Below are 10521 nucleotides of genomic sequence, written 5' to 3' on the forward strand. Positions count from 1 at the left end.
GAAAATGTTGTTGTTGGGTGTTTAAACAGGCATAGGCCATGGAGCTGGGGGAGTCACTTGGGCCATGGCTTGACAATTTTTTGGCCCTGCTCAGGGTAGGCAATCAGGCAGTGCCAGAACAAGGGCAAGAGTGAGAAAGGGCCCTGCCTGCATATTACGGTGAGAGACAACCAGGCTGGAGTGGGGTGCTGGGCCGCCCCATGGAACTTGAACCTGTGCAGTGTAAGTGCAGGGCTGTCTCACTGTATACCTTCACTGTGGTTTACTCCCTGCCCTCCTCATCTTAAATGGCACTCCACAGTTGCAGTAAGGAGGTTATTTCCTTAGTTTTGGCACTAATGTGAATGGCTACTAGAACAATGTATCCAGTTCTCGAATCTCCATTTCAAGAAGGATGCTGACAAATTGGAGAAGGTTCAGAGAAGAGCCAGGATAATGGTTAAAGGATTGGAAAGCATTTCTTATACTCTGAGACTCCCACAAGCAAATTTTATTTATCTTCTCAAAAAGAAGGTTAAGGGCTGATTTGATTGCATCCTATGGGTACCTATATAGGGAACAGAAATTCAATAATAGAGGGCTATCTGATTTTGCTGACAAAAATGTAGCACGATCCAGGGGGAAAGTTAAAGCTAGACAAATTCAGACTAGAAATAAAATGCACATTTTTACTAATGAAGATAATTAACTATTGGAACAACTTATCAAGAGTTGTGGTGGATTTTCCATCACTGGAAATTTTTAGATCAAGATTGGATGTTTTTCTAGAAGATATGCTCCAGTTCAACCAGAGCTATTAGACTTGAAGCTGGAATTCAATTCAGGGAAGCCCTATGGGCTTGCATTATGCAGGAGGTCAGAGTAGATTATCACAATAGTCCCTTCTGGATTTAAAATGTATTAACCTTATTCCACTCCTACATTCTGCTCTCCCATGATGCTCTCATGAATACTATTTTATGCCACTGGTTTAGGTATTTTCTAGCCTGCAAAATACATGAAGTTTTGCTAAGATCTTCTCATTTTCTGGCAACTTCACACATGCAAAGAAAATTTCAAAATCTGGGGAAGAAAACTACTGTTAAATAAAATTGACTTTTTCTTTAATTTAGAAAGGAATACTTTTTTTTAAAAAAAGTTCGTAAATATTAAGGTCGGAAGGGACCATTATAATAATCTAGTCTGACCTCCTGCACAATGCAGGCCACAGAATCTCACCCACCCACTCCTGCGATAAACCTCTCACCTATGTCTGAGCTATTGAAGTCCTCAAATCATGGTTTAAAGACTTCAATGGACAGTGACATTTATACCAACTGAGGATTTGCCCACTAGTTTTTAGGTTTTGCTTTGATTATGCTAGAAGCTGGTTAACCTATTACTGTTTATACTAAAAACTGATGAGCAAACCTATTTTAGTTTAATTGGTAAATGTATGCACAGTCTTTCACTTGTCTTGGAATTCTATGAACAAACATTGATTGAAGTACATGTTTAGAAATCTGGTATAGTGTGTGCTTGGTAGGGGTTTTTCCCTTGATGTTTAGCAGAGAGATTTTTGTGTGGACCACTAAAATGATTTGCATATTGGGGTACAATCGGGGAACAATGAAAATCAGCTCAGCACTTGGAAGTATAAACAAGCAAAGGCAGACTATAAAATGAGGACAGAAGACTGTTTCTCTACTGTGGTTTGCCTCTAAATAGGTTTGGATCAACTCCTGAGGCATTTAGAAAATCATAAGAGAAACTCTGAGTGACTAACAGGTGAAGGGCCTTTTGATCTCTCAGAAAACTCTTGAAATATGAAAATGGGGAGGGAATGTTGGACACAGGCTTATCTGTTGACAAACCCAAATGAGCTATTCTGGAGGGCATAGTTGGTCAAAGTTTAGGATGTTACAGTAACCTTTCAGTGTTGGGAATGGAGAAGAGTTAAGGGTGAGGAGACAGCCAGAGGCTAAAAGATGGAGGAAGCAGTGGGTTGTTCCCAGAAGATCTGAGGAGCATCAAGTAGACCAGATAAATTTAGATTTTCATTAGAAAACTATTCAAAGCTCTGACTCTTTTGAGTATTATCCATCACTTAGAGTTTCCTCAGGTGCTACATACCCAAACTACATTTTTGAAGTATTCAATACATCAGATAACTAAATTACCTGTCAGTATCTTGGTGGTTCTGATAATGCATGTGGACTAGGTTTTTCAGTAACTGCCATGTATTGCCTAGGAGAATGTCTGTTTGTTTGCTTAAGAAGCCATTACAATTTACCTTATAACCACTGGCCATTATTTCATATAGCATTGATTTATTACAGTTCAGGAGCTGCACTTGTGGTCCCTCTTTCAGTCGGTCTGTGGGTGCTTCTTTCAAATGTCAGACCTACACCTGTACTTCTCTGAGTGGAACTCCAGAGTTCACCCTACTTTAGACTGGATTACCAGGTTACTGCACCCTGATTACCCACTGGATTTATCTCCAGCAAGCCCAACTAGATTTAGAATCCTCTCTGGAAGCTATGAACTTGTGCTGCTAAAAACAGTGACAGAAAACACCTTTTTCAAAACAGAATATGATTTATTTATCCCAAGGAATATTGTAAGCGGAGAAAAATGGGTTAAAAGTAACAAAAGCCTAAATGTACATTACCTTGGATCTACCTGGCCAACTCTAGGTAGACACTCCCTAATCCCTGCAGCCCCTGCATTTGGCACCATGTTAGTCTGTTTCTCTGCAGACCTTCTCTCTCCCATCTACTTATTCCAAGGCTCAACTTTTTAACTGCTTCCAAGCCCTTTGTCTGAAGGTTCCCATCTAAAAGCTTTTGAGGTTTCCAGCTCAAATCCTGGGAGTTTCCTCCTCTCCACGGTAAGATTAGCCAAATCATTATTACACATTCAGAAAGTAAATTTCAGAGAAATTATCACCTCCATTGTGTCTCTGAATATGGTTGTCTATGCCTAGTAGATTTTGGGTTCCTGCAGTCCAAAGCTAGCACAAACTGATTTGACTCCTAAATTACCCTTTCAGCCAGTAACACAATAATCACCAAGTCTCTCTAACATTCATGGAAAGGAATATATATAGTCTTTCACACAGGTGAACACACATTTCAATGGTATTGAATACCCACATAGGGTATTAGAAAAAAAACTAGACAGATATGATTAAAATCAAGTGTATTTCATTTTAAACCAACTATGAATATGTGAATCTGTTCTGTCTAAAATAGTTTATAACAGGGTTCCTGTAGGTGATCCAAACAATTTACTTTCCATGACTACAATATATACTGCCTTTTGTCATCCTAAAATGGGTACCCTTTATATATACGTTCAAAAATGGATTATGTGATATTTACATATGCAATGCAGCTGACAGAATGTTTGAAAATCATTTTTCCACACAAAAGTCTAGGAGGATGTATAAATGCAGGTCTTACCGTTCAATAGTCATCATTAGGTTTTGAATGCAATCTCTGTGCTCTGGAAGTGAAGGAGCTAGGGAAGCTTAAAAAAAGAAAGAGTAGGTGAGTTAGTAAATAATTCAAAACCATGCCTTTCAAACCACATCTCCGTACAACTTTCTCTACATCTCCCAATTATTATTTTTTTTAATTTCTAAATAAAAACAACATCATTGGTTGTTTGTTATTGTCAGCAATAAATAAAAATGAGTGGTCCAAGAGTAATATTGGTTATCTTCACTGCTGAGAAATTGATGAGAAATGAAGGGTATACTGTAATTGACACATAAAGGGTAATATGAAATTAGGCACTGGTAATGCTAAAACAGCTCTACTAGTGTTTCTAGTAACAATTGCAAGATAGGCAGGAAAAAAGTCAAGGAAACTCAGAAATGCCCACAGTAATCAAAACTAGAGGTAGGTGGGAAGCAATCTTCCCATGCTATGAAAAATTTTGAGATCAAAAAATTTTTGTCCAAAATTGGGATGAAAAGTGGAAAACTTGAAAAGGTTCACTGACCAAACATCCAAAAATATTTAGTTTGAGTTAATCAAAATATTTCATTTTTTGACTTTGATCATTGTTTTATTGTGGCTTAAATTTCTAATTAAAAAGTCATTTCACAGAGGAAAATGAGAATATTTTCATTTTTAAAGTGTTTTTTTGTTGACAACTTTACAACTTTCTTTTCCAATTTTTTTTTTCAAGTTGAAACAGGCCCTTTAACATGAAAAATAGCAGTTTCAACAAACTGGCATTTTATGATGAAAAACCTTTTGTTGAAAAATTCCTGACCAGCTCTAATCACAATAGATATATAAGAAAAGCCCTACGGAGAGTCCACTACTGAGAGTCCATCATGAAATTCTATGTCAGGGTTGTTAGAAAAAAGTCACACTAGAGTATGAGTTGGAGAAACAGTAAAGCACTGCAGTAAATACTTAAGGAAGGTATCTTCATATTCTTCTTGAATTCTTGCTTTAGTTAGTCTTTGTTAATAACCATCATGCAGTTCAGACTAAGATTCCAGGATAACTGGAAAATAGTTGTCATAATTTTGTGGTCCTCTCTATCACTTACTCATTAGTGTCTTCTGTACTTTAACAATGAAGTTTCTGCATACTTTTGTAATATATTTTTTTTTAAAAAATAAGTCATGCAAGAACTATTTCTAAATACTTTCTCAAGAATGAAAAAATCAACCTTACGTTATTTCAATATTTTGTCAACTGGATACAATGCAGAAAAACTCAAGTTTTGATTAAAGCTTACTTGCCTGAAATGTTATCTGATTCTTGGTGTGCTTTTTTAAAAATGCATCTCTTAGGAGAATTTGTGGGCACTAATGCTTTACATATCCTGCTGCAAAGCGTTTAGATCATCAATTTTTTCTCTTTGCATGCATCTTTCCCTATAATAATTTCATTTAACCATTCTGGATATTTTTCTCGACATTTATGTGCAAATATTCAGTATGTAGATTAGGAATAAGAAAATGTACAAACTACCTGTTTCCAATCTATGAAGCGCCCCTATGAAGAGTCAGTGTTACCCTGACCTCCCACTGAGTAGCACCTTACTCTCAAAGCAGCCCTATTGACTTCATGGGGAGTATCACAAGCGGAACCAAAGAATGTGCTATCTTTGATGTGCTGGTTATTAATTTCCCCATCAAATGTCTCGTCCTTTCTTCCATACTACCCCTGGCTCATAGATCAGATTTGCTGAATTGGTCTAAAATACCACTATCTTTCCTATTGAAAACCCACATCTACTATGATCTTCCACATCTTCATATGACCAGGGAAGAGTATAAAAATATTGCTCGGGCATGTAGGAATGTTATCAGGAGGGCCAAATCGCACCTGGAGCTGCAGCTAGCCAGAGATGTCAAGAGTAACAAGAAGGGTTTCTTCAGGTATGTTGGCAACAAGAAGAAAGCCAAGGAATGTGTGGGCCCCTTACTGAATGAGGGAGGCAACCTAGTGACAGAGGATGTGGAAAAAGCTAATGTACTCAATGCTTTTTTTGCCTCTGTTTTCACTAACAAGGTCAGCTCCCAGACTGCTGCGCTGGGCATCACAAAATGCGGAAGAGATGGCCAGCCCTCTGTGGAGATAGAGGCGGTTAGGGACTATTTAGAAAAGCTGGACGTGCACAAGTCCATGGGGCCGGACGAGTTGCATCCGAGAGTGCTGAAGGAATTGGCAGCTGTGATTGCAGAGCCACTGGCCATTATCTTTGAAAACTCGTGGCGAACCGGGGAAGTCCCGGATGACTGGAAAAAGGCTAATGTAGTGCCAATCTTTAAAAAAGGGAAGAAGGAAGATCCTGGGAACTACAGGCCAGTCAGCCTCACCTCAGTCCCTGGAAAAATCATGGAGCAGGTCCTCAAAGAATCAATCCTGAAGCACTTGCATGAGAGGAAAGTGATCAGGAACAGCCAGCATGGATTCACCAAGGGAAGGTCATGCCTGACTAATCTAATCGCCTTTTATGATGAGATTACTGGTTCTGTGGATGAAGGGAAAGCAGTGGATGTATTGTTTCTTGACTTTAGCAAAGCTTTTGACACGGTCTCCCATAGTATTCTTGTCAGCAAGTTAAGGAAGTATGGGCTGGATGAATGCACTATAAGGTGGGTAGAAAGCTGGCTAAATTGTCGGGCTCAACGGGTAGTGATCAATGGCTCCATGTCTAGTTGGCAGCCGGTATCAAGTGGAGTGCCCCAAGGGTCGGTCCTGGGGCCGGTTTTATTCAATATCTTCATAAATGATCTGGAGGATGGTGTGGATTGCACTCTCAGCAAATTTGCGGATGATACTAAACTGGGAGGAGTGGTAGATACGCTGGAGGGGAGGGATAGGATACAGAAGGACCTAGACCAATTGGAAGATTGGGCCAAAAGGAATCTGATGAGGTTCAATAAGGATAAGTGCAGGGTCCTGCACTTAGGACGGAAGAACCCAATGCACAGCTACAGACTAGGGACCGAATGGCTAGGCAGCAGTTCTGCAGAAAAGGACCTAGGGGTGACAGTGGACGAGAAGCTGGATATGAGTCAGCAGTGTGCCCTTGTTGCCAAGAAGGCCAATGGCATTTTGGGATGTATAGGTAGGGGCATAGCGAGCAGATCGAGGGACGTGATCGTTCCCCTCTATTCGACATTGGTGAGGCCTCATCTGGAGTACTGTGTCCAGTTTTGGGCCCCACACTTCAAGAAGGATGTGGATAAATTGGAGAGAGTCCAGCGAAGGGCAACAAAAATGATTAGGGGACTGGAACACATGAGTTATGAGGAGAGGCTGAGGGAGCTGGGATTGTTTAGCCTGCAGAAGAGAAGAATGAGGGGGGATTTGATAGCTGCTTTCAACTACCTGAAAGGGGGTTCCAAAGAGGATGGCTCTAGACTGTTCTCAATGGTAGCAGATGACAGAACGAGGAGTAATGGTCTCAAGTTGCAGTGGGGGAGGTTTAGATTGGATATTAGGAAAAACTTTTTCACTAAGAGGGTGGTGAAACACTGGAATGCGTTACCTAGGGAGGTGGTAGAATCTCCTTCCTTAGAGGTTTTTAAGGTCAGGCTTGACAAAGCCCTGGCTGGGATGATTTAACTGGGAATTGGTCCTGCTTTGAGCAGGGGGTTGGACTAGATGACCTTCTGGGGTCCCTTCCAACCCTGATATTCTATGATTCTATGATACCTAGAAGCTGGCTGATAAATTTATACTAGTAGGGATACTGTAATCAGAGTCTGGTATTCAAATAAGGTCCAATCATGAGATATCTCACAGATTATTGGAGGATGATGCTCTAATGTAAAAGGCACTGACTACTACCCCTGCTGTGGTATGATCAATTATATTTGCATCTTTTACATTTGATTGTTAATTATATGTGTAATAATCATCTTATTAGAACTTTTCATACTCTCATTCAGCCAAGTGGCAAAATGGAACGTATGCATATGTGTAATGTATTTGATTTTGGACTGAATTTCAGGTTTGTGTTATAGCCTGCTCTACATTTGATTCCCTGTTACTCAAATATATACTGCAATGTTTGTTTAAATTGATATTTGTGTGTGTGTGTACGCGCGTGTGCATGCGTGCAAATGAAATAAAATTATGGAGAGAACTACAATATAAAGCAAAAAATTTCTTATAAACATAGATCATAATATAAAATACCACTAAATGACCAATTAAAAATGTTAGAGATAAAAGAAATTCATTTCCCAATATGACAGGTTTCAGAGTAACAGCCATGTTAGTCTGTATTCGCAAAAAGAAAAGGAGGACTTGTGGCACCTTAGAGACTAACCAATTTATTTGAGCATAAGCTTTCATGAGTTACAGCTCACTTCATCGGATGCATACGGTGGAAAATACAGAAGATGTTTTTATACACACAGACCATGAAAAAATGGGTGTTTATCACTACAAAAGGTTTTCTCTCCCCCCACCCCACTCTCCTGCTGGTAATAGCTTATCTAAAGTGATCACTCTCCTTACAATGTGTATGATGATCAAGGTGGACCATTTCCAGCACAAATCCAGGGTTTAACAAGAACGTCTGAGGAACAATGGAGGGGGGAAAGGAATAAACAAGGGGAAATTGGTTACTTTTTATAATGAATCAACCATTTCCAGTCTCTATTCAAGCCTAAGTTAATTGTATCCAGTTTGCAAATTAATTCCAATTCAGCAGTCTCTCGCTAGAGTCTGTTTTCGAAGTTTTTTTGTTGAAGGATAGTCACTTTGAGATTAGAAATCGAGTGACCAGAGAGATTGAAGTGTTCTCCGACTGATTTATTAATGTTATAATTCTTGACATCTGATTTGTGTCCATTTATACTTTTACATAGAGACTGTCCAGTTTGCCCAATGTATATGGCAGAGGGGCATTTCTGGCACATGATGGCATATATCACATTGGTAGATGTGCAGGTGAATGAGCCTCTGATAGTATGGCTGATGTTGTTGGGCCCTGTGATGGTGTTCACTGAATAGATATGTGGGCACAGTTGGCAACGGGCTTTGTTGCAAGGATAGGTTCCTGGGTTAGTGGTTCTGTTGTGTGGTGTGTGGTTGCTGGTGAGTATTCGCTTCAGGTTGGGGGGCTGTCTGTAGGCAAGGACTGGCCTGTCTCCCAAGATTTGTGAGAGTGTTGGGTCATCCTTCAGGATAGGTTGTAGATCCTTGATAATGCGTTGGAGGGGTTTTAGTTGGGGGCTGAAGGTGACGGCTAGTGGCATTCTGTTATTTTCTTTGTTAGGCCTGTCCTGTAGTAGGTGACTTCTGGGAACTCTTCTGGCTCTATCAATCTGTTTCTTCACTTCCGCAAGTGGGTATTGTAGTTGTAAGAACGCTTGATAGAGATCTTGTAGGTGTTTGTCTCTGAGGGGTTGGAGCAAATGTGGTTGTATCACAGAGCTTGGCTGTAGACAATGGATCGTGTGGTGTGGTCAGGGTGAAAGCTGGAGGCATGTAGGTAGGAATAGCGGTCAGTAGGTTTCCGGTATAGGGTGGTGTTTATGTGACCATCGTTTATTAGCACTGTAGTGTCCACGAAGTGGATCTCTTGTGTGGACTGGACCAGGCTGAGGTTGATGGTGGGATGGAAATTGTTGAAATCATGGTGGAATTCCTCAAGCGCTTTTCCATGGGTCCAGATGATGATGTCATCAATATAGCGCAAGTAGAGTAGGGGCTTTAGGGGACGAGAGCTGAGGAAGCGTTGTTCTAAGTCAGCCATAAAAATGTTGGCATACTGTGGGGCCATGCGGGTACCCATAGCAATGCCGCTGACTTGAAGGTATACATTGTCCCCAAATGTGAAATAGTTGTGGGTAAGGACAAAGTCACAAAGTTCAGCCACCAGGTTTGCCATGACATTATTGGGGATAGTGTTCCTGACGGCTTGTAGTCCATCCCTTTTAAAATATACATATTAATTTGTATTATGGGCCAATATTTCAGTAATGGCCTATAATTCATACACAAATGTCTGACTAGGGTCAGCAAGCACTTGAGACATGGGTCCTAGGAGCCGACTGGGGGTTTGTGCCAGACTTCTGCTCATATTCGGTTCCAAGCTCTGTTGTGTTGCAGAGTGGATGCAGCTCATGTTGCAAACCCAGGCCAGAAGGTCTGCATAGTGCAGTATTGATGCATTAGCACACTTGTGAGAACACAGTCGAACACTTGTAAACCCTGACTTAATTCAGCATGGGCTTGGAAATAGCAAGTCCCCAAGTGTGACTCCTGCAGACCTGGGTTTACAATTCACTGTAGATACCCTCTTTGCTTATACATGGTTGATGTGGAGTAGCTGCACATCCTGTTGTCCCACAAGATAGTGGATTCATATTCTATGTGTTTTTATAGCTCTTATGTGTCTCAAAGTTAAACTGAAAGCTTGTGTGAGACAGATAATTATGGCATTACCATAATAAGAGTCCATAAGGTTTTATTAAAGGGAAATCATGCCTCACCAAGCTACTAGAATTCTTTGAGGGGGTCAACAAGCATGTGGACCAAGGGGATCCAGTGGATATAGTGTACTTAGATTTTCAGAAAGCCTTTGACAAGGTCCCTCATCAAAGGCTCTTATGCAAAGTAAGCTGCCACAGGATAAGAGGGAAGGTGCTTTCATGGACTGGTAACTGATTAAAAGACAGGAAACAAAGGGTAGGTTTAAATGGTTAGCTTTCAGAATGGAGTGAGGCAAATAGTGATGTCCCCCAGGGGTCTGTTCTGGGACCAGTCCTATTCAACATATTCATAAATGATCTGGTAAAAGGGGTAAACAGTGAGGTGGCAAAATTTTCAGATGACACAAAATTACTAAAGATAGTTAAGACCCAGGCAAACTGCAAAGAGCTACAACAGGATCTCTCAAAACTGGGTGACTGGGCAACAAAATGGCAGATGAAATTTAATGTTGATAAATGCAAAATCATGCACACTGGAAAGCATAATCTCAACTATATATATAAAATGATGGGGTCTAAATTAGGTGTTACCACTCAAGAAAATGGTCTTGGTGTCC

The sequence above is a fragment of the Lepidochelys olivacea genome (assembly GCF_965140295.1).
Source record: "Lepidochelys olivacea isolate rLepOli2 genome assembly, chromosome: 5".
NCBI lineage: Eukaryota > Metazoa > Chordata > Testudines > Cheloniidae > Lepidochelys > Lepidochelys olivacea.